Genomic DNA, 26,182 nt, shown 5'->3' with positions numbered 1-26,182 from the left:
CCAAAATGGTGAATACACGTATGTTTGTTTGGACCGACAGTGAGGTTGGATTGATCTTACATGTTGGAAAGGGTGAGTAGCACAAAAGGCACTTTCCTATCTGCCATACGTTGTTGTTCATCTTCTTGAGCAAGCGCAGAAAACATGCTGGTTGCGGCCGTTCGTGGTGGAAAAAAGTCATTTCACACAAATGCCAGGTGTCTACATGAACTTTCACTCTGAGACCTGGTTCAAAAAGTTTTGATGTCAGGGAATCCGAACACTGTTGTCGTGTACGCGAACGGATGAATCGCAGCAAAAAAAACATTCCGGTTTCATTTAAAAATGGCGTTGTGTAAACAGGACCTAAGTCAAGCAGAGCAGGAAAAACATGGGACTTGAGCACGTTGAATGTAAGTGAATACATGACCTTTTAATCAAAACCAGTTAGTTCTTCCTTTTTGTCTCTCATAAATGCTTTCCACACAGAGGCAATAACAAAAAGTGTACCAGGGTGTATTTCTCAGAACAGGTAAACATGAATATCAGTATTCTCTTTTACAGATGTCAGTACACCTGAAGTTACCCATCTTTGCATCAGATTAAATGACAAAACTAATAGGGTACAAATGCACATACTGCCTCTAAATATTGCTTAAACATTTCAGCCTTGTGTGTGACTGTTGCATATCTTATGATGTAGTAAACAGCCGAAACAAAGCAATAGATATTGAGGAGGTTGTAATTTATCAATGACCCACATGGCTTGATTATTGCTCCTACAACATAGGCTTCAAAGACGCAATCTGATCACCTGATCAGGTACTTAAAAGGATTATCTGCTCAAAGGATGTTTTGTTAAATAGTATTAGTAGTTATTATCTAATCAGCCATGAAATCAGTTATAGAGCACCAAGTATGAAGAAATGGGCTAGGCTAATGGCTAGCCAAACAAGAGCCTGTGGTTTATTATTTTTTCAGGCTTAAAAAAAAAAACTCTTTTTCAAAATTGATATACAAGCATGGAAGAACAATGTTAAACAACTAAACTTTCGCATGACAAGTTTGTTTTGTTTGGCACTGTTTTCTCAATCGAACAACATCTGTGGTACTCCACAAATGTATGTGTACTAAGAATTGTCAGTAATTTGCTAGTGGTGGGTTGATAGGACACTTGAACCAAACCTTTGAATTGTTTGCTGAACAAGAAGAGCAATTTTAGATGAAGCCCAGATTTGAAGCTTCTTAACTTTTCCCAGAAATTCTGTGATTTCTTGCCCTCAGTACAAACCTGCTACGGCTGATTTTTAGCCCAGATTTTCAGTGCTTGAACAGAAATGAAAACATTACAAACTACAATTAATAAATTAAAATAAATAAAATAACATAGTGGGAAATATTACCTAAAAAAGTTTAGTTTCCGAAAACTTCCAAACACATTTATGAGACACGTGATAAAGTACGAACCTTTCTGCAACAGTGAAAGTAAATAAAAGAAGAAAAAAAAATGGATAGGTTTTATTTTTGTAGTCACTGTTTAAATTCTGTTTATTAGTTTTCTCTTCTTTAGATGAAAGTTTTAAGAGAAACGAATGCAACTACACATCCACACATTCTGTGGGAAGCTGTTGCATCAACCAATTTTATGGAAGGAGTCTGTTTCAAGTTCTGAGCCTGAAAGTGTTTGTACACAGATATGCACACAGGTATGGAGCATGACAGTGTTGAGGAAAAAAAACTTGAGTCCAGTAAAAATGCACCTGAAAACAAAGGACAATAAAACTAATATATAGCACCATAACATTAGAAGTGTAGACTTTTCCTACTGATGAAGCTGCTCAAAGAGCCAAGCTGTGAGCACAGTTTACCACACCAACAAAAGGCACTTTAAAGATGGAAAAAAAGTCTGACAGGAAAAGGTTTGGCAGATGTAAAGCCGCAACAGAATCAGATGATAAGTTTCTGAGCATCAACAGCTTGCATGACAGGTTCTGAACAATAGCTTCAAGCATAGCCTTGATGTTGCCAAATAAGCAAATTTTGTTTCAGCGGTGAAGAAAAGGCTTCCAGCTGCAGGCTGACAAGTTGAAGAGAAGAAAACCATCTTTGGGATGGAAGCTCTGGCAGTGCACCAATGAAGAGTTGAGCGAGGTTTAATTAAAAGTTGAAATGAAGCAATACAAAAATAAATCACACAAATCTTTTTTTTTAAGATTTTCAAATAGGTGAATGCATTGTCACCATGGATAATGAAGACTGATGGACCTGGGTGTTTTGTTGGATCAAAAAGAGGAAACTCGCTCTGTGTGAGCGGCAACTTTGAAAGAACAACATTTTAAAGTAGACATCTTATACTCTTTGGTCTTTGCATTGTTAGTCAATATACACAGCTTCACTCTGAAGTAGGTCTTAAGAAAAACTGATACGGCCTACGATCAATACCTTGATTCTATCTGTTTAGAGAGCTTACTGTCTCTCTCTCTCTGCCTTGCTCTGTGTATTTATACATATATATATATATATATAAAGAATGAAGTCTCCAAGTGTAATAATTCAAATTTAATTTTCCTGCTAGATAGTTTTTGTTTTCTTTTTGCATCCAGGAAAGAACAAACACAGCAAATCAAATCTTAGCCTTTAAGATTTGGTGTAGTAGTAGCTGAGAGTTGTCGCCAACACATTCTGAATGCTAACACATTGAGATCGTAGCCTAAACATTTGCCATTAACTCTTAGAGTCAGCTCTGTTCATATGGTAATAAAACACCTCATGAACCACTGGATGGATTTTTGCCACTCCCATCTCTTGAAAAAACAAACAAACAAACAAAAAAGAATCATTATCTACTGATTACCATTTGGAAACAGTCCAACTTGAGAATGTTGCCACTGCTAATCAACCTAATTCCCTGTGAATCAACACAAAAGTTGATATATTTAAGTCATGTCTTAAAAGATATTGAGCTAAAGATTTGTTGTGATAATGGCTGAGAGTCATTTCCAACACACTCTTAGAGTGCTACCAGATCATGCAAGATCTTTGTTTAAAACATTGGCATGCAAGGTGGTGAGTGACAGGTATTCCTGCATTTTTTTTACATGTCCATTCATCTCCTCCACCATGATACCTTCCATTTCCAGCTCCTGTATTTTTCCCTACTCACTCCTGTCTCTTTGTCTTTCTTTTTCACCCCCATCATCTACCACAGTGACACTGTGTCGTCTACCACATCTGGCTACCAGCAGGCCTAGTGACTTGAGAGGGGAGCTAGCTCAAACCACTGGTCTGGGACCAGAGCAGCCATCTTGGGCTGCCCCTGCTCAGATTAGCTCCCTTCCTTGGAGCGGCATCGGAGCTCCTCTGTTACCCTCACTCCAGCTGGAAGAGTCGAGATTAGAGTGAGAGGAAAGAGCAGATTGAAACACAAGAGATTAAAAGTCCCCATTTTAGACTGCCTGTAAAATTGGATAACAGATTACTCTCCAGTGCCCTCCTAACACTTCAGACTAAGTACTAGAACTAATAACATTAATCTAATAAACTGCCGCATATTTCAGCCGCACTTTGAAAGAAGTACAGGAAACTGGGCGTGTTTTTCTTGTCACCAAATGACATCCAGCAGAGGCTGGTCGGTGCTTTAAAGGATTCAGAAAGTTCATGGTGTGTTTGAACCTGTTCCTTGTGTACAGATAATTTATAGTCATCCATAGTCTGTGAGAAATAATGTACTTCATTTTCCTCACACTTCTGTTCACAGCACCCGTCTTTTTCCTTTGTGCAGCAAGCTCGGATGAGTGAAAACAGGAAAATCATATCACAACACAAAACCATTTTATACTGATTTTTGGGCAAATAGGGACCTGTCACTTGAGCATTTTAATCTCATTACAGCACACTATTCGTAGCCTGAAGCCAAAAAATGCCTACGCACTCAAATGTATCAAGCTGGTGTAGAGACTGTTGTGTCACGGGTGAGAGACGACATAAAAAAATAGCTGCTGCTAACATGAGATACCAAGATCTTTTGACTCCACTGGGACACATAAGGCAATAAAGACTGACAGCTATCAAGGCAGGCAGCTGTTCATCTGTCTAAAAATGCACCCAATCGTTCACCTCACACAGCAGAAGAAGCCTGGCCTTTTCTTTCTGTCTCCTTTCCTACTACAGCTAAGAAGAAGGAAGCATGTTATACCAGCAGATGAAACATTATTAAAAACTAAGAGTCACTTGGCCATTTCTGTCAATGTAAGATACTTAATGAAAAAATATCACTGCTTCAACAAGGTCCACAATCCATATCAATTTTAGATTTTTTTGGTAGGGCGAATCAATAAGGACAAGCAAAGGTTAGGCTCACTCAGATTGCTTGATGGATCTTTTTATGTACACTAACCATCGCCCTTTTGCGTGGCCTTAGTCAGGACATCCCACAGGGCCGTTTTCTTCTCTAAACAATCACACGTTCTGATCTTAAGGTGTGGCTATACTAGGCAGACTTTTTTTAATCATTATTGGAAGTCAAGTTACTGCAATGACCCACCACCTGGTCCGCACACGAAAAAGAAATTTTTTTTATAACGTATTGAGAAAAAGAGAAACAAAAAAGACAACGATAGAAGGAAGCAGTCTTATTGAAAGCACCGTGACACTGTGAGCTGACTTGAGTGCTGCTCTTCTGATAACTCAGCAAGATTCTTGTTGCTCTCTGGGGTATTTACAAAGGGTCTTCAAGGGGAAGTGTTCAGTATGGAGTTTCGATCCAAGGAGCAACCTCAGGGGCTGAAAACTAAAGCCAATGCCAACAACTGCAGTTCCTTTAATGGTCCTAAAGTGAGTCCCCCCCTTCATGCTAGCTAAAATGCTAACATGTTTAAAAGCAGAAATAACACAGTTCACAGCTTGGTGTAAAATAAACTGTTTGGGAATCTAAAACATCCCTTTACATCAGCTGCAGATGTTGAATCTTTACTTTGAAAAAAGGCTTGAATAATAACCTTAGAAAGCAACACTACCACAACTGTAAATAAAAAAAATTATTGACAAACTAATGACTCATTTATTGATTCCAGGGGAAATTCAAACATTAAATGTAAGTGTGACAACACTTAAATAGCAGTAAAATTTAGACCGGTATGCGAACAGCCAAAAATAGATAATGAAAGTTGAACTATTGACCAGAAAGATATTCTAAAAACAGAAAAGATACACAGATATGTTATGCAATCTTACCAAAAATGAGCAGTGTCTGTGTACTGAGAGGGCAAATATGCAGGTTAAAATGCATTTGCAGAAACTTGTAAAAAATCAAAGAGTACTTAAATGGATGCTAAACATATTTTGAATTATAGTATTTTGTATAAAGACTGGACAATTAATAGCTTTTCAGCATCCAGCATCAAGCAAAAAACAAGGCCAGTATTACTGATATTGATACAATACTTTAGCAGTTTGACATATTTTTATCATCAGTATGCTAAATCTGGGTATATTTTCTTGACTAATTTTTGCTTTCCACTGCTAATTAGCTGATTATATGCCCTTTAAAACACAGAATAAATTGTAAGCAAAGTTTCTAGGCAAATAAAAAATATGTATATATTCATGTAACTACTTAATTTGCAAACATCTAATCAGTTAAAGTGTGTTTTTTGTGGTTGATGTTGTTCAGGAACAAACTAATAAAATAATTTTTGTTAGTGACCCCGTGTGTGAAAGTAGAGAAGAGAAAAAGACAAAAGTTTTGATCCCATTATTTTAGTATTTATCCAATCCAATACCAACATTGGTATCAACACTATTGATTTTTGGATAGGTCTACATACCTCAAGTTACTGCTCTCTTTGACTTCGACAACTTCAGATACTACTGTACTCTCAGGATCCTTTCGGGTGATAAATAATCATGACTTTCTTGTAATTTTTTCATTGTAGCAAATAAACGGTCAAACTGCATTTGCATCGGGTAAACATTGTGAAGCTGTCTGATTTTAAATCCTCCATAATCCTTTCCCAAATCTAAGAAAGTACTTCAAGTGCTTAATCACTTGTTCATCAGTCAACAGTCAGGAACGAAGTTCATTGTTTTTACTGTGTCAGAGCAGACTCAGTGCCAAGGGACACCTTATGAATGTCTTAGAAACTCAGTGGACTTTGAAGAACAGTGGTACTGAACGCCCTGGGAATAGAAAATGAGTAGAGGTGCACAAAGACATGAGGAGAATCAGGCTACATGAGAGTCATGTTAAATAAAATACTGACTGTTTGATCACTGAGGCCAACTGCAGGGATGCAGAATGAAGTCTGAGGGTGCAGCCCAGTAATAAACTAGTGACCTGTTCAGGTTTTACAAAGCCTCTCGTTATGTGACAGCAGGGATAAACTGCAGCTTCCTGTAACTCATGAAAGGATAAAGAAGGTTTTAAAAAAGGAATGACTGGATCTTGGTACACGGGCTGTAATATCAGCTCTGTGAGCATATTATTGTAAGAATGTCATAATGCCAGAAAATTGATCTTTTCAAGGTTATGGCCCTGCAGAACAATATAATTTTTAAAGAATTCAAATATCACATTGAGCCTTTTCCAATTTAACATAGAGGACAAAATGACATGTGAAACTTAACCAACCATTAGCAACAGCGTGTCATTTTTAAACGCTTAATAAAAACACGCCAAGAACCAAATTTTTGTAGTCGAATTAGCATTTCTTCCAGATACATTTAAATAGTTTAATATGTAAAAGCCTCAAAATTTAATAGGGCTTTTGTGTGTGAATGGCAAAAGATTGTTAATAAACTGGAATATGAATAGTTTTGGCCTAAAGCGTACATATTTTGTGAAAAGTTCAAGTCTGTTAAATCTGACATTATACTGGTTATGCAGCATTAGAGGCGAAGCAAATTGTGATTATTCACACCAAGAAGTATTATGCATTTTGAATGGTGGTGAATGAAACTCAGTGTTTTGAATGATGACTGGAGTAGCATTCATCTATGATCTTGTGTTAGAGTTCAGGAGAGCTTTGATGTTCATTTTCAAAGTACTGCAAAATCCAATACTCTGAAAGTCAAGAATGATGAAAGAGCTGCTGGGATACATTTTTAATAGGCTTTAACTCAGTCAATTTTACAAAGATTGGGCTAAAATTTGATGTAGTAGTAGCTGAGCATAATTCACAACAGATACTCTGAAATCTTGTCATATCACATGAGACTGTGTAGCTTTATCCTCAAGGTTTGAGAAAAACCTCTATAACTAGGACATTTCTCAACATAAGATGATCTTAGTCTAAAACTCTGACTTGAAAGGCGGCAAGCGATGTGGATTCCTTTACTTTATGTCTCAGTTCCTTTATTTATTTGTTTTTACTCTGGGTACTGAATGCATTTAATAACTCAATGATGTGGTTTTGTATTTAGATTCTTTAGCATTCATTGATAAGAAGATAAGCAGATTCATTTCAGTACTGCTTACATGGATTGATATTATTATTCATTTTTTTTAAATCTTGAATAATGTAACGAAAACCCTTACTAAATTAGATGTCAAGGGTTATACTAAAAAGGTTGTCACAATAGGGGAAATATGACTTATGTTTTGCTATAAATAAATACAATATTATGTAATCCACAACGATCCAGTAGAGTGTGATGCAATTCAAATAATCCAATACAATTCTCTTTTTTTCACATTTTTGGATAAACTAATGTGTTTTCTATTGACAAAGAGCTTGTTTTGTGTAGCAGGCAGAACATATTTCTATCTTTCCTAAGATAAATGGTGCAAAAGTCAGAAAGCACAAAGTGTTAGCTGTGAGCAAACAAATAGCATCCCACCAAATGCAGTTATTGACTTTGTCTTTTTCTAAGAAAAACATTTATTTCAAAAATGTGTATGTTTTGCGATTTTCGGTCAAAAAATAATGTACTGATTTGATGATGTGTTAACCTTTTTTGTACAACTTAAATCATTAGGTGTGTGATTGGGTTGTGCAGATTGTGTTAACTTGTCACTCGTAGAATAAAATGTATTCACCTGCAACGATGGATTGGGACTGTTGTGTTTATGGAAAAGAAAAAAAATGATCTGAGCATTAAAAGTTGTTTGTGACATTAAAGAACCTGATACATGTGTGGAACTAGTTTCTGTATGTATAAATCCCTCTGTGTTTAGCTGTATTGCTCTGACAATATCTAAACAGATTTATAGTCTGTGCTTTAAGAAAGTGGATCAGTCACAAAGCTGTGCCTATCGGCTACAGACATTTTCATTGTCCTCTAAGGAAAATGTCATAAAATTTGCCAAGCACACACAAAACCACTAAAATTCCAACCTCATAAAAGTTCAATCCTATAAGACGCTTGTGCTTTGTCAAAAGACAACCCGCAAAACAAAAGTATCAAAACAAATCTGAACACTAAAATGAAATGAGCCGTAATAAAAAAAAATGTTAATTTATGTAAGTCACCCTGTCTCAAAACAAGTCTTTTAACCTACAGTCGAACCAACATTTAAATTACTGTGCTTTTATTTACATAGATATATTTGATTAAACTAGAAGTCCAAATGTGTTTTGATCCTATACTTTTTCCAAAGGCAAACCGAAACCTAACATAGACTTTAGTTGGGACAGTGAAGGCTTTGTGGAAAAGCCTCAATATTTCCCTTCAGATCCTTCAAACAAAAGAAATTGATCAGAGAAATGTACTGAACCGCTGTTTAAAGCAACAAGTATATGTAGCCTGTCAAGATATGAAATAAAAATAAATAGATAAAAAAAGGAAACACAGACCTTTAAAGAGACGTGCTCGATGTGTCTGATTTTTGGCTCACAGCTTTGGTTTTTCCTGATGCAATCAATGACTGAGAAGATTTCAGTTGCAAGGTTTACATGACTGGCAGCCTTTTAAAACGAACTGTGACGCACCACACAACAACCTTCCCCTGACTTTTAAACAGCCTGGCACTTGAAAGGGAGTTTGAAGTTTGGCTTGTGTGGAACAGGGAAAGAGAAGTTAAAGAACGTGTGAGTGTTAAAAAAAAAGGAGAGAGAAAGTAAGGGCAGCTCCAGCCATGCAATCACAGAATATGACAGATGACATTTCGAACCCACTTTGTTCTTCGTTGCAATCCTCGCTGGAAATTACCAAACCAATCGCCCATGACTACTTCTCCTCCCTTTGTCTGTGCAGGAAGCGCATGCAGGCAAAGGGACGAACCTTCTCAGCATGACCTATCTGTAAAACCGGTTACATATTTCCAGGGCAAATGTCACAGGTGACCTTGGGATGTACGAGAGGTGGAATTAAATCTGCGGGCTTAATGGAGCCGGTAAGAAGATTCCAAAGTGGTGCAGTTAATACAGCTGGCCTTTAAGTTGACACCTTTTATCTCCAGTGGTGCTCCTCTCGGGTTATTTTGAGACATTGATTTTTTAACCGACATTCATATAAATTGGATGATACAGACAAAGGGACTTATGTCTGTTTATTTATTTTTAAAACTGGTTATTGAGGAAAAGCCCTCAGGTGTTGCCATATAGGAGCCACATTCATTTAAATGGATATATCCGTTTCCAACAAATGAAAACAGCCCCAATCTGTTTTTATCTCGATGTGCCACAAAAATGAGACTGTTGTCTGTCTTTAGCCGGACATCCTACTCAGGTCATTGTGAGTTGGGATAGTTAATCAAAAATTTAGGTGACTGGCCAAAAAGCTCCAGTTTTGTCTCATCGGTCCCAGAAATTTTGGGACTTGTCGACATGTATTTTGGTGAGCTCCTGTCTAATTTTGTGTGTGTTTTCTGTCATTAGTGGAGCCCTTCTGCATCGTCTTCCATGAAGCCTGTTATAATTTAAAATTAAACTGACAATGCAATACAAAATTGGCGTATCTTGACCTTAAAATTTGTCTTGAATGGTTTCCTTGGCTCTTTTTCTACCGTCAACACTCCGTATGATCAACCTGGGGTTGCATTTCCTCTTGCGTCCATATTCTGGGAGTTTGGCTACAGTCCGTTAAACTTTATGTTTTTTAATAATATTGGCAACTGTGGTGGCAGGAACATGAAGCTGCTTGGAGTTTGTAGCTTTTAGTTTTAACATGGATATCTACAATCTCCTTTCTAAGCTCCTCAGGCAGCTCTCGTCTTTGCTTTCTCTGCTCCATGTTCAGTGTGGTGCACCCAGTGGTGTATTAGTTCTCTTTAAAAAGGCTGGTGAAAACCTTAAAGGCACCTGTGATACTAATTACGGTCAAACACTGCAAACATTAATAGTCCCTTTAGGGTACCAACAAATCTGCTCCACGTTATTTTAGCATCTCTTTGTAAAATATACAACCAATCATTTCTTTTCACAAGAGTTTTTGTTTACTTTATCGGATTCTAAAGGCATACAGATAAACATTACATAAATAAGCTGTAAGCGCACCAACAAATTCATAAGAGCGTACAGCTGAAATAACAGCACATAAGTTAGTGATCATATCAAATGGTGGCCGAGTCCAGCCCGCGGGGGGCCACGTCTTCTAAGGTCTTTAGTGACACAAAGATTCTGCTGTTGCAAAGGAAAATACCATCACAAATTACCATAAAATGAAGTAGATATCAGTTTATGCGTTGTTTTTAAAAGGAATAATTTGCTTTATACACTTGTACAGAGGAAACTTGCTGCAGGGGTGAACTAGAGGGGTGACAGTGATTATGTATTGGGCTCCTGCAAGCTCTAGGACAAATTGGTAAGAGCACGTGTTTAATCTTCAAGTCGTCCTTCGAGCTCCTTCCCGCCGTCTCTTTGTCCTCCTTCTCACTCATTCAAACTGATTCAGTGCGACCGAGCAAAAAGCATATGCAAGGACACACTGTTGCATGGCTCAACACTCAACACTAACAAATGCCTAAATCTGTTGTTTTCCTTGACTGAGAACGATCGGTTATCTGCAGTTATTTACTTTTTCAGTCAAAATCTAAAGGAAGAAGCTGCTTGAATTCTACATGATCAGGAAACTGCGTTCCAGTCGGTTTCTTATTGTTCCACTGATCTGTGGATTCTACTAATTTTGTTATATATTAATTAAAATGATCAAAGCTTTTCCAGAGACACACAGTTCCTAATTTGGTTGTATTTTGCATGAATTGACAAAACTTTCCAGATGAATATCAATACATTATGTATTCCTTGGTAGAGTGTGAAAACATTTGTTAAGTCATTTCACTACAAATGCAAATGGCACCCTTGTCTTAATTTATACAAACTTGGATAAATAAATTAGTATATAGTAGGTAAGTAAAGCTGGTGTGGTGATGCCCTATTTCATCACTTTTTGCCTAATTGTTTTTTAACATTATGCAGTATATGATCTTTTGTTTCACAAGCTGAATTTCCACCCACCGTTAAATTCAAAATTCATACTATAGAAAAATGATTGTCTCTTTTATCTTAATTTGCATATCTTTCAAGTCATGCTGTTTTCCTAATCAGCTTTGCAAAGGTTTGAAAATATATGTGTGTTAAAATGATTCCCTTTTTTTTTTTTTTCGGAAAACATCAAAAAGTATCCAGATATTACAGCGGTCTTACTCATTCAAGCCACATAATCAGACAGAATAGCTGTATACAATGAGATCAAACAGGTTTCGTCATAGAATGGATGAGCTCCATACTTTGGTTTACATGGCTCAGTTTGAAGGCGATGACAAAGTGGGAGTCATGCTTTGTCCTGTCCTTGATCTCTCTTGCCTTGCAGATTGAGTCGACTCTTGTGACTCACAACAGACTATAAAATGGTGGAGCAAGGTGGTTGGGTCAATAATTAATGGATGTGTCTATTTAGAGAAAGGCTGATAACATGACTAACACCTCTCATTCATCTTGTTCATTTTTCCCATCTCCCTCTTACAAAGATCCGATCTTTATTACAACAGTTCAGATCTTTTTAAGTGGGGTTCTGTGAAGGGTTCTGAACAATCAATAGAATAGCTTTGTGAACAGCCGCAGTTTAGGAAATAGACTTTAATTCTGATAAATTGATGAGCTAACACAGTCAAAACCCTAGTGGATTGATAACTTCTTAAAACAACTCAAATCTCAAAAAACGCCCCTCACCTAGCAACCCAAGTGGAGCTTTCCCATCCTTAGACTAGCCATTATCTTGACTATTCTATTCATATTCATTCAAAGAGCTATCTACAACTAGTGAGATATTAATTGTTCATAACTTTTCAACAGAACCCCACTTCAAATGATTTGAACTAGCGCTTTAAGGGGGAAAAAAATGACTGAAGGTAAAGATAAGCTATGTCCAAACGCAACCAGTAGGATTTATTATTTAACAGGTAGCTTGCCAGCCCAGGAAGGAATCATGTCAAACTGAAGTGAAAGAAAGTGAGATGGAGAAACAGAAAAAGAAACAAGAAAAGACTCACCAAAAAAATCAAAGCAGCTGAGATTTGAAACCCATGAAGGGAGCCACAGAACAGCCAAGAAGTCGACATGAACATGGATGTTGACAGGACATGGAAATGGTACAATCATGTAAGAGGCTACAACAGTTGGCGGGGGTGCAGTGTTGTCTGCGGAGCACACTGTGTGATCTTACTACAACACTGCAGCAAAGCTGATGGCTGTAAGAGGCATGGAGCTGTGATGAAGCCACCCATAAAACTGATCCAAACACAGAGGTCTTATGGGGCCTTACACACAGGCCAAGTGAGTCTGCATGCACACAATGCAGTGAGAGTAAAAAGAGAATGCCTTTGAGAATGAAAAGAGGACCTGAGGATATTAGTAAAGCAAACGAGCTGACCTTCCACGCTCGGGAAAGCAATATTCAACTGACACGGAGAGTGCAAATCCCCAGCCTCGGTAATAACAAGGCAGTTTTAGCCGTGTGCTGTTTAACTCATACGCACAATCCCATTTATTCAAGCATCTATTATGTGACTGATTTGGCTGAATTTCACTGCTGTCTGCGTGAAACCGATGGCTGCAAGACACATTTTCAAGTTAATGAAGGCGCAGTAAACCCAATTGCCACTGTGTGCGTAACGTGCTTCCTCGGCTTCACAAGGACAGTTAACATTCCTGATGTGCATATATTCTTTTTCTTTTCTGATGATTGCATTATAATGCAAATGTAAGAGACGGCAATTCTCCAGTGGTATCGTTTGCGAGATGTAGGAGTGAAGGAGAGCGTTTACACTTCTCTCTCAATCTTTTTCTCTTTGTTTCTGGAAACCGATCACTCTTAAAGACTTTAGGAACTCTTCTAGAGACTTTGGAGAATTTAGCAAATTAATATTCAACACTGAATTAAATCACTCCCAAAAACTCAAGCGAGATAATAAATTGATGCAAAATGTGCCCCCTGTGGACACACAGAACACATGTACTCGCACAAAATGTGCACCTGTGTTTATGTCTGTTATTCCGCCTCAAGTTGATCAGCATTCTTACCATCCTCCAGGCTGCAGCAGCTCCTGTCCAAGCCTCCCACCCAGAGTAACATGGCAAATTTGCAAGAATACATTATTAATTTCTCGTCAGGAATGGCAGCTGCCTCCCTTGACAAGTGCTTCTCAGATTTCATTTTTTTCCCCCCTATTTCGTTTTTAGTTTTCATTTCCTGTAGTGCTCCTGAGATACAGATTCTCACTCACTGCCTTCCTCCCTCTCTGCTCTCAACCCACACACGTCGACCATACGAGCATTATAGAGGAATCAGAAACAGGAATTAAAGCAATAAATCAGAGCTTTGGAAGTGGAATTCTGTGGGAAGGTTATGAACAAATAATATCTTACCTGTTGTAGATAGCTCTTTAAACTACTTTTGAATGGAGCAATAGAGTTTATTTTGAAAAGATTGATGAGCTACATCTGATCCGAGTAGGCCCTGTTACAAAGCAGATTTCCGTTGTATTAAGATAACTTCAGTCTCAAAACTTTTATAGCAGTTCATGCAAATGCAATTTTATAAGCCATCAATTTCACTTATTTGCATAGGTCTCTTTGGTTATTTGAATTAACAAACAGGATAATAGAGCAGAACTATCCCTTTATTCACTACCCCAGATATTGTTTTTAAACAAATACTTTTTACGGTTTATAAAAAATTCCTATCCACATAAGTTCAGGAAAACCTATGAAATACCCATATTATGCCACTAGGTCTACATTAGTGGTGACATTGTTTTTTTGTTTTTTTTGACACCATTTACAATTTCCTCTCAGTTAATCATTTCATCTCATGATCAAAGTTTGACCATGACAGGATTAGGCTGAAATATAACCTGGTTAAAATAGCTCCATTGTTGTTGTGGTTTTTCAGACACAAAGTAGGCATAATAGTAGGCATTTACAGAAAAAAGTGCTATGTTTCTTAAGTCATTTTATTTCTAAAATGATTACTTGTATTGAGTCTACACAGATTTACCAAATAACTGGGTTTCTTTTATTTTTTTTCTCCACTTTAGAAAGAAATTTTCAGCATTTCAGTTTTTTCCCCCAAAACTGAAATATTTGGAGTCGTGTGGACAGGGCCTTGAAAACTGGGTCTAAACCTGAATCAACGCACCCTCTGCACAAGAGCACCATAGGTTCTACGTTCTCTAATTTTCAAGTAGATGCCTTGGCTTCAGTTGCGATATGCCTTAATCCAATCCTGAAATAAAAATGTCTATGGAGTGGCAGGGTACTTTACCCTGCTGACAAAGGGAACAGACTAATCAACGTGAGGGAATGTTAATGCATGGTGTTCAAACATGTTTAAGTAGGACGTATGTGTTAAAGAAGTATCTACATACATGAATGCCAGGAGTCTAGATTTAGCTGCAGATCACTCCCCAGAGCACCACTTTCTCAGCTAGCTTACAGTCCTTTTTCTAAAGTGCAATGATAAACTTGATCTCTGACCGTGGATGTAAAAATACGATTCGCGTTCTTCATTGCTCCGCGGTTCAGCTCCAGAGCTCGTTTTGAAAGCTTTCAGAGTTGGTCAGGGGGGTCACCGTGAGCCATCTGAACAGTCTGCGCCTGCAAAGCAAAACAGTTAAACTTTCAGACACATTTCTATCACACCATGCATTATGGTTTTTATAGATTTCTCCAATAATATCTCATGGAATCAAACTGCTTGCTCCTCACTTGTACCAAAGTGGAGCTTGGAGGCCCTGATACTGATTCGCTGATTTTCCAACCTTAGAGGTTTCTTTTTGATAGGCGCTGGACTGCAGAGCAAAATACATGAAAAACTTGTAGTTTTAGAACTAAAACTGTGTGTATGCACAAGGCAAAAAGGCAAAAAAAAACAAAAACGTTTTATTTCTCCAAAGCCCTGCCTATGTTTGGTTCCCTTTAACAAATCCTATTCATTGTGAAGTTGTACTTGCGTGAACAAGCCCAATTTACACTTCAATCTTAAGCCAATAAGACTTCTAGAGACTCCCCTGGTTTATAATTTGCAGAAAAACATTGTTTGCACCCCGACTAAATAGAGATGAAAATGAAGGCCAAAGTAAGACGGAAGGGTAATTTTTTACCAAATGTGAAGCTGAGCAACTAATCAATGAAGATAAGAAAAAAAAAGAAATCTGTTATATTTGATGGCTTCAGTTCTGTTACCAAGAAAAGAAAAAAGAAACATTGCTGAAAGAAAGAGATGAATAGAGGTGGTGGCACTCGTACAAAGTTGGCATTAGGGATGTGGGAAGACAACAGACGACCTTTGATTTTTCTGTGTACACTGCAGGTCATAAGCTTGTGTGGAGGAAAACAGAAAAAAGATACAAAAAATGGCTCTGAATTGTGGAGGATGCTGCAAGTAAAATAAAAATGAAAAAAAAAAAACTCATTGTAGCTTGAATCAAGCTATTGACAGTCTGAATTTCTTTGCATGTTTTACACAAGTATAAAGACTTGTGTACACATGACTAATTATCAGCGCATCTTTCTCTGCATTTAATTAGTGACTAATTAGTTGTCAGGACTCATTTATGGCTCTTCGCCCACCATTTCACATGTTCCCTTCCCATCCATCACTGGCCAAACTTTTGACCATGACTGAAGCCCAAATGAGACGTATCCAGCTTGTTGCTCATTAGCATTGTGGTTGTTTGATGAGTGATTAATCAGAGGCATCGCTGGCTTCGCCTACAGCTGCACAAACCTTCACAAATAATTTTGCAAAAGCTGTTTAACTGTTGCCTTTAATTGCCATAAACCGCAGTGTCACTTCAATCATATTTTCCGGACAATCGAGCTGTTCAAGTCGTTTTTCTCCACAGGAGAAAAAAATAAATGCATTTATATTATTTCATTATTTCTATCTCATTCAATTATTCTTCCACTGGCCCCCAATGGCACAGTTGTGACAAATGAGTGGCAGTTTGCAAAAAGACGCATTGACAACAGTGACAGACCTTCATTAAAATAATAACAGACTGGTTTTGCACCAAGCCGCAAACATGCACACACGCTCTGTTTATCAGAGGGCTTCTTTGACAATTTTGTGTTTATTTGCAAGTGTAATGTGGCTCTGAATACAATGTGGTTGAGCTGAAGTCGAAAAACATGAGGGGAGGAAATGGTGTGTGCATGCATGGAGTTTGAAAAATAATTCAAATTAAAGATAAAAACAGAGTAATAATGATCGCGTGAAAATGATCAGGCAGATTGCTGGCAAAAAGTGGTCTTGAAAGAAACTTTCTCATAGCAAGTTTTGTGTAATATATATATATATATATATATATATATATATATATATATATATATATATATATATATATATATATATATATTGTCACTTATATATATATTGTCACTATATATATATATATATATATATATATATATATATATATTGGAGAAATACCAGGGCCTCAGAGAGGAACTGGAAAAGGCCTGGAGGGTAAAGACCACAGTGGTGCCTGTGGTCATCGGGGCCCTAGGGGCAGTCACCCCCAAACTGGAGCAGTGGCTACAACAGATCCCAGGAACAACATCAGACATCTCAGTCCAGAAATGTGCAGTTCTAGGCACAGCCAAGATACTGCGCAGAACCCTCAAGCTCCCAGGCCTCTGGTAGAGGACCCGAGCTCAGAGGATGAAACAAAGACCACCCGCAGAGGGTGAGAAGGGAATTTTTTTTTTTTTATATACATATATATATGCAAAGATTTTCATGGACAAAAGTTTTTAAATATACCAAGTCAAACAGCAACACTTACTTAAACATCTTTCTTTCTCAAGTTTAGCTCTTGATCAGGTTACCATAATTTAAAATTTAATTTAAATTAAGTTGCCTCTTTGGCCTTGAGGCAGTTTCAGTGGGAGAAGCTGTTTTTTTTTCTTTCATTGGCTAAAAGACCACACATAAAATTGAAAAGCCTTTCTACTGGCAAGTCATTGCTGCACAAAGTCCTCACCTACATGTGGAAGGTCAACGCATTCAGCACTTATAGAATATTCATGAAAACATTATGCATTTTCATGATTAAAACACACAAATCCAGTCTTCCGAGCAGAAAGCTTCATCAGTTTTTAAATTTTCAATCATGACTGTCACTCTCTGACATTATCCCAGGCCTTATTAATTTTTTTTAATATGCCTATAATTATTATCCTCATCAGCATTTCAAACAAGAGTTTGACATTTAGGAAATGCATCTCCTTTGGACGCTGAAATGCAAAAACTGGCACCACTTCAATTGTATTTTTTTCAAAAAACAATGCATCAAATCAAATGCTACAAGTTAGGTAACCATTAACTTCTAGCCATGGTTTGTTTGCAGATCTTGTCCGTATTTATTTAAAATACGGACAAGAGACTTAAAGTGGGAGAAAGTGAAAAGTTAGTTTTTGTCTGTTCATGAGATACAAAAGCAACATCTTTATAACTCACTGCTGTCTTTGCTTTTATTTGATAGTCTCGAAGTTAATAATGTAAGTACTCGTGTTTTGATTTTTTTGACAACCCGCTGCTCCCTAGTGTCATGCAATCATTCATTACACATTATAATGTACACCCAGTTCTGTTTGATTTTCTGATATTTAAGAAAGTGTTAAAATGTATGAATTTAAAGAAATATTGCAGCCATCATGTTATTTTTGCCTTAAAAGAACGCCTTTGAAGTAATGCAGCATCTGTTTCTGCCATTGTATTTTTATTTTGACAGGATTACAAAGTGGAAACTATAGCCACGGGGTGAGCTTCACCTTTACTACCAAAATACGTGCCCACTTCTCCACATTGATTTATTGGACCGTTGAAAATGAAGGAGCAGATATCTCTGACTAGATGAATTAGCAGCAGCAGGCACGTGTGTAGCCAAAGCCTCTGTTTCATTCGAGAGGTTTTCAACAGCCGAACTTATGGTAAGTACAGTTCAACACAAGCCATCCCAGTCATGTATTCATATTTCTAAACAAAATTATGAAACAGGCAATAGTCCTAAATCATAAACCAGTCTTTTAAAATAGCCCTTTGTTAAAATGAACGTGATAAAGTAATGAATCAGTGTTGCGGTATTTCATGTGTGCAGAATTCTTTTGTGTTCAAAATGGCGTTGTAGTTTAGTTCAGCTCAGTGCTTCTTTTTTCATGTGGCTCCCTTCATGGGTTTTAAATCCCCCAACAACTTTTTTGCCAAAAGATCACCAGCTGCATAATATTTTATTAAAATTATGCTGTGTAAAAAAAAAAAAAAAAACCCTGCTCAATTCTATTCAGTCAGCATATATGACATGATTTTGTGAGTGTCACTGAAAGACATAAAACCGTTAGTGAACGCCCTGAACAACACATAGGGATTCAGAGGGGATATAATAAATACCCCTCCAACAACTGAGTGTAAGAATAAAACAAAAAAAAAAAAGAGAGCGAGAGAGAAAGTGCAGAAACATGCAGTCAAACAAATAAATCTGACAGATTAATTCATGACAGGTGCCGATTGGACAAGGCATACAGTTTTGTGAACGCATTAATATGGGCACACTCAATAGTGTGGCATTTTGACAAACAGCCTGCCAAAACCGGTTGGTCCGTGGAGAAGGAACACGAGCCAGCACAAAGTGCTCAGAGGCAGTGCTGGGGACGAAATCTACTCATTGTCCTGGAAGGCTGTGCAACTTCAAGGACAAGCCGCCGCCTGAGAACAATGAGTGCTCCGGCTGTTCCTGACAAGCCCAACTTTCAACATTGTTGTGGACAAATCAGTGACCCAAAATTAGCTCTTTCTGTCGAGCGGAGGGCGCGATAAGCTGATGAGGCAGTTATCAGAAAATAGACTCAAATTAGGGCTTTTCACTGGAGCTGTGGTTTTACATCAGCTGCTAATCAGGGCTGTGAGAAGGCTGCAGTGTTTTTCACTCTCATGAACATACTCTGTACATTTCCGTGTGCATCATCGGGAGTTGTTAATCTGACAATTACTCGCCATTTTCCCTTGAACATGTCATGCCCTTTTTTTTGTACAAGTTAACAATTTCCCAAAGTCCTAATGAATTGTCTGTGACAACCCTTGGTCAAAATATAACAGGATAACAGTAATAAAGCTGTTTTATTTAGACTGTCTCTTCAGCACATATTGCATTTATTTCTTGCCTTCCACCTATTCAGATATGGTTTTAGACAAGTGGCGTTGTGGCAAGCCAGTTTAAGAGGGCTGCCTCAGCTAATCAGCCTTAGCCTACACCTAATAGCTATACCTCAGTGAAGTTTACAGATACTGAGACAAAATTTGGTGTGGTTGTAGCTGACAGTTATTCACAACACATACTCCAAGCAGACCATGCGAGGTCACCTGTGTAGCATTAACGGACCCCCCTCCCTTTATGACCTCTGACCTACCGTCATAAAAGTCCTTTTGCTCTGACTGATTCTTGGCATCGTCTTGGATAAGTGTTTACACACCAAGGCTCCACACTCTCAGAACATCATCATCAATGAAAAAAGGTTGTTTTGATTTCCTTCTTAGACTCATAAAAACAGGATTTATGCAGTGATGAAATTTGCTCATTTGACTGTGAAATATTTTTGAAATATGAAAAAAATAAATGTTGATTATTTTTATGTGTGTACGTATGTTATAAATAAAAAATAGTCAAATGGTTTAACAAACTTTATTAACCTCTTTTGTCATCACAGGGCACAGGGCAGTGAACGTGAATCTTTGAACAGGAAAAGATGAGCTCCATCTGTGAAGACCTCAAGGTTGGTGGCCTAGTCAGAATCTGAATGTCTGCGTATGTTGTGAAGCCTTGTCTTTTGTTAACAACTGGATAAATACCTTGGCTTTGCTTGGTTGTTATTCAGTTCATTGTAGTTTTAGTCCCTGTGTGCTGGTCTCTCATCTTTGTCCTTATTCCATTACTTTAGATAAACTTTAATCAAAGTCTTCCTTCAGATCATAAAGCATTAATTCTTGCTTCTGAGTGTTATCTTCATGAATCATTAAGTGAATATTGCTACAATTCTGTCATTTCTAAACACAAGATGATTTCAATCTAAAACTCTGGCATGAAAGGCAGTGGGTGATGTGCATTCCTTCAAGGAATGCTGGACCTTTAATAATTTAAGAATTGAATTCATCGACTTGCAGAAACATCTTAATTGCAACCTAAATTACAAGTAAATGAACAATTAAATGAAGAAATAACAAGTGCACTGTATTTTTCTTAGCTCTCTCTTTCTTTACACATCGCCCATGCAGATTATTCCTGCTGAGTGCAGATATTTGGGCTTGTTTGTTATGGTTGAAGTGTATCACTCAGGCTTTGCCGCGCTGCATCGCATGAATTAATGATGAATGGAAGAAAGGATAGACAGAGGAGGAGGGAGAGAAAGACAGAGAGCAGAGAGCTGCACTCCAACACGCGGAGAGGGAGGACTGGAAGGAGAAACAGGAATCAGAAATTAAAGGAAAAAACATTAGGAGCCGCTCATTTCAGAGAGGCAAAATGAGAAAAGGGATTGGAAAGCGAATGAGGTAGATAGAGGGGAAAAGGTACAACAGGAGGAACGGGAGATAGCAAGGAAAACGAGTGACAAGCCTTTCTGCAGATTACACACAGGGTCTTATCTTCCGGTGTTGTTTTGTGGCGGAATAATCACGGAAGACATTTGATTTCAGCTCTCATTGAAAAACATGGGTTTTCATAAGAGTGCAGCCAAACGCTTCAGTCACAACTGCTCGGCGTTTTGTAAACGGGGTGTGTTTGTAATGAGGACTCAATTCAAGTCATTCCTCTGTGTCGCTGTCATATGCTTTCAGCTGCTGTGCCTTTACTAAAGCCAATGTATATGAGTCTGCTTTTTTTTTTTTTTTTTTTTAGTGTTTCACAATAAATCTGTGGAACTGAGTGAAAAGTCTGAGGAACGAACAAGCATGAACCTTTTTACAGAGGCGTCCAGGTAGCTCTCAGCACAGACAGAAAACTTTGTGTCAGTCTCTTGGCTTTCCCATCTAGCGCCATCAAAGTGTCATAGTATAGATTTATTCAATACCTTAGAACGTGACACTGCTTTTTGTTTTTTACAAAACGGTGTTAAATCATGGCGGGGTGTCACAGTATTGTAGGTGTTTATAAGATTTACATGAGTCCCCGGGGAAAAGGTTGATGAGGAGCCAGGAAGAAGTTTTAGCCCCGAAATGAGTGCAAGCAAGACATATTTCCTTACTTTTCAGTGGGTGACATATTGCCATAATTATGGTGCTTACACTGCTTAGGGCCCAGATTCATATAAGGAATCCTCCAAAATGGAGATCATGTCTGATTCAGTACAAACTTGCATTCCTTGAAGAAGTGCATATTGTCCATCGCCTTGCATGCAAACGTGTGGAACGAAAATTTTATTTAGGTTTTTTAGTGTTTGAAATATGTGACGAAGATGACTCTGTTACTACCAGTCCAAATTTGAGCTCAATATCAGGAAAACTGACTGTATAGCCATTTTTGCTAACTTTCATCATCCAAATGGTAAACAGTTTTACGTTCTCAAAGTTTCATTAATATCTGTCCAGTTGCTTATGAGATATTTTGCTAACAAACCAACAAATGAACACACACACAGAGGCAATTACATTGTTGCCCACCATTCAAGGCAGTAGCTGATAAATTTGTGAACAGGAAAACTCTATATCCTGTACATTTTTTAATTAACTGGTGTTTTTTGGAGGATGTAGAGCAGGTTCACTAGCCACACACACACACACACAAAAAAAGATCTTATTACCTGGTATCATTGAAGTGGCATCTTCCAGAATAGAAGATGTGAAAATTTCTCATTTTGCTATAAATTACAGTATAAACCTTTCCCCCTCCTGAGACTGCTTGAACATTCTTTCTCTTCAAAAACTAATATCTTCCTTTTTTTTTTCCATTACTACTTCTTACTAAGTACAAAAACCTTACCCTTTATTTTTGGACTTGATTCAGCTCTTGAGTATTCAGAGCACATTGTTGCCATTGTCCTTGACGTATGTGCTACAGCAAGTGCTTTAGCTGAGCAAGATCACGATGTTCTACAGAAGAAGAAACATGTTGTGCTTCTTTTTATTGTTTGCATTTTAAGTTTATAGACGTCTCTAAAATATCAACGTCATACACATTGTTTGTACCAAACCACATAAAATTTTTTTTTTTTTTTCTGTAGAGGATTGTTGCTGTAAAGTGCTTTTCCTGTGATTCCAACATTAAATCTTAAGGCAGACGCTTGGAACTCTTGAGTGATGTGACATTTCAAGGGTATCTTGCTGCAAAAGTGTTTTAAACTCCAGTTAAAACACAACTAATGAGAGAGCTCTTGAGCTAAAAGGTCACATAAGCTGGTAATGCCGGAGAAGTTTGGGGTTGAGGATCACATGCCTAACATTTCTGGCTTTCACATCTCCAGTCCAGTGTTTGGTACACAGCTGGGGTGTTTTGTTATCGCCCGCTGCTAAAGGAGAAGCCGGAGCAGTAATGTTTTCACTCGTGTGTGTGAGTGTGTATTTGTTTGTCTGTACCTTTAGCAAAATATCTCATTAACCAGTGGGTAGATTTCAGTGGACTATCCAGGAAGAAATCATTGGATAAACATCTACAACTGATTAGCTTTTGGAGTAAATCCAATTCAAGATCGCCGCCACAGCAGAGTCATCTTAACAAACTCACAATTGGCTATAATCCAGTAAATCCTTTAGAATCTGAGCTAAAATATGGTGTAGTAGCAGCCAAGAATGATCCCCAACATATACTCTGAGCTCTAGTTGATCAGGTGAGATCTGTGTTTTCAGACTTTAATATTAACTATTGGAGTCAATTCTGTCTGTCTGTTAGCAAAATATCTCATGAACCATTGAATGGATTTTATTGAAACTTTCAGGACATAATCAATGGATCTACAATTTGAGATGGCCACTGTAGCTAATCAACCTTAGCCTACACTAAAATGACTGTAATTCAGTTTTACAGATATTGAGCTACAATTTGACATGGTAGTAGCTGAGAGTTGCTTACAACATATACTCCAAATACAGATCTGGCGAGATATCACGTAATATCACATGAGACTGCCCCTTATGTTATTTTCAAGGTTTAACCAAAATAGCTGTAAAGGCATCATTTCTCAAAATAAGATGATGTTAGTCTAAAACACTGACAGGAAAACTAGCAGGTGGTATGCATTTCTTTGAGGAATGTTAAGCCCTTAAAGTTGTTTGTTTTTAAGTATAGTTGTTCATCTGGAATATAAAATAAAGAAATTTTAAAGCAAAATTAAACAAATGGTGCAAAGCATGCATTATAATTTTATTACAAGTGCATGTTTTTTTGCAGGGATGGTGTTTGGACAGGTTTCTGGGCACAATTTATTCAAATTGGATTTTAAGATGCGTAGATTCCTATAAAACCTGATCTTTTCCACTTATCATTGTACTGTAAGTATCCACTTCCTCAAAGCCAGGAGGAAAACAAAAATATTCTGCTGAAGATGCAGTGTTCATCTTCCATCTCATTTCCCTTTACCCCTCTGGAGGTGTCTCACAGGAGGAAACCAAAATAAGTCTAATCAATATGAAGGTTTCTGTTTTTCTGTCTCGTGAAGAGTAATTACCGTATAGATCTAGGGAGAACTGTGAGATTTATCTCTGAGGAAATATTGTTCTCTTTAAGGATCAGTTCAGATCTTTTGAAGCAGGGTTCTGTGGAAGGGTTATGAGCAGTTAACATCGTACCTGTTATAGATAGCGCTTTGGACGTCCTCTGTATGAACAAATAGTATTATTCTGACTGAATTGACAAGCGAACAGCTAATTTGAGCAGAAACAAAAAAATCCAATCAACTTTATTTATAAAAGCACATATAAAACAACCAGAGTTTGACTAAAGTACAATGAAGCCCTAAATGCTGGTGTAGCTTCTCAATCATCCAAGACATGCCATAAAATAAATAACTATTAAATAAATTAAAAAAACAAAGCAACTAGACTTCCATCCTGTAAGATGTTTTTCTTCCCATCCAGAGGTCTTTCTGAGTAAAAAGAAAATAAACAAATGAATAAATCCCCAAAACAACAGCTATTGAAATAAAACAGTATAACCAATTTAAAGTAAAACATATATTAACTACAGATGAAAAAACCAAGTACAAAAATACCAGACATAATTACCTTAATAACCTTAAGAATCAGTATAAGATAGATATGGATAAGTACAACTTCAGCTGTCTTAAATGGCCTAAAGACCAAAGCTGTTTATGTTATTTTACAAACCTTTACATTGCCATCAGATTCTTGTTACACAGAAATCTTATTATTTTCCAGTCAGAAGTGCTTTGGCTAGCTTCTGCTGCCAACATTTGTGCTTGCAAGTTCTTCGAAATAATCACGTAATGGAAAACTGACAGCAGTGTAAAGATTTAGAACATGTTGTTTGCACAAACTGCTGCAAAAAGTTGAAGGCGGATGATAATGTTTTTACCCACGCCTGTGTGTTACCAATATATATTGCATGACATACTGAACGGGTTTTAATCGAACTTGCAGAAAGCCATCGGTGAATCTACATCTACAACTGGTTAATGTTTGGGGTCAACCCTAGTCAAGATGGCCGACACAACCAACTGAACTTCAAAAGCACAAAAATGACTATAACTCAGTCAGTTTTGCAGATATTGACCTAAAATTTGGCGAGGTAGTAGCAGATACTGGTCTTAAACAAATATTCTGAGCTCTAACAGATTGCATCAGACTTTTCTTTAAAATTGGTTTATTAATTATTTGCAGTCAACACTGTCTGTCTGTTAGCAAGATAATTCATGAACCACCCAGACTGATTTTAATGAAACATTCAGGAAATAATCATTTGATATTTTTCTATAACTGAATTACTTTTGCACCCAAGCAATTTTAAGATGGCTGCCACAACAAACCTGTCTTAGAAAGCACAAGAATGGTTAGAATTCAGTCAGTTTTACAGATAATGTGCTAGAATTTGGTGTGGTAGTAGCTGAGAGTCATCCACATCAGGTCCTCTGAGCTAACTTATATTATCCATGTGTACCAACAAAGATTTAAATATGTGTTCAAATACACAGTTATTACTCAGTGAAATCTGATATTAAACTTGTTTATATACATATATATATATATATATATACCTCTGTGATTTATATCTATTTTTAGGTATCATTTTGCGTCAAGCTTTATTATGTTCAAATGTCTGGTTATGTCTGAGTGTATAATAAACTAATTAAGAAATGAGATGAGTTTGTATGATCTAACCTAAATATCAGACCAAATGATGAGAAATCTAATTAGATTTTGATTGCTTTATTATTGCTTCTTTTCTTAGCCAGACTGGAGAGACAAGACAAGAAGAGGAAGAAGAAAGAAGATGAAGAATGAAGCAGACAGATAAAAAGACCAGAAGATCTGAAAAGGAGAAAAAAAAAAAGAGGAAGATATCAGACTGACACAGAGTAAACACAGTTTGTTACAGCTCAAGATCAACGCTGATCTCTCAGGAGCAAGAGGAACTCTCAGACATGAGTTGATAAAATCAGTAAATTAAAAAAAAATCTATAATGTGGCTTTCTGATTAATCTGAAGGCTCTGATTTCATTTTTACTGCTGCTATTAACAATAAAAACAAAAACAACATGAGATGACAACTCAGATATTTTTGTTTTAATTTGGTAGAACAAATATTATATTATTTTTACTGCAA

At 37.2% G+C, this 26,182-nt stretch overlaps 1 long non-coding RNA gene across 1 annotated transcript; it reads left to right on the top strand.

Annotated features, from left to right (window-relative positions):
• On the top strand, positions 1–26,182 carry LOC108239274. The gene is made up of 4 exons (XR_001808710.3): positions 1–72; positions 18,152–18,350; positions 20,121–20,186; positions 25,808–26,182. It is a non-coding gene; the product is annotated as an uncharacterized LOC108239274 (long non-coding RNA).

Source organism: Kryptolebias marmoratus, linkage group LG5 (genome assembly GCF_001649575.2).
Source record: "Kryptolebias marmoratus isolate JLee-2015 linkage group LG5, ASM164957v2, whole genome shotgun sequence".
Taxonomy (NCBI): Eukaryota; Metazoa; Chordata; class Actinopteri; order Cyprinodontiformes; family Rivulidae; genus Kryptolebias; species Kryptolebias marmoratus.
This window is presented reverse-complemented; position numbering and strand designations above follow the sequence as displayed.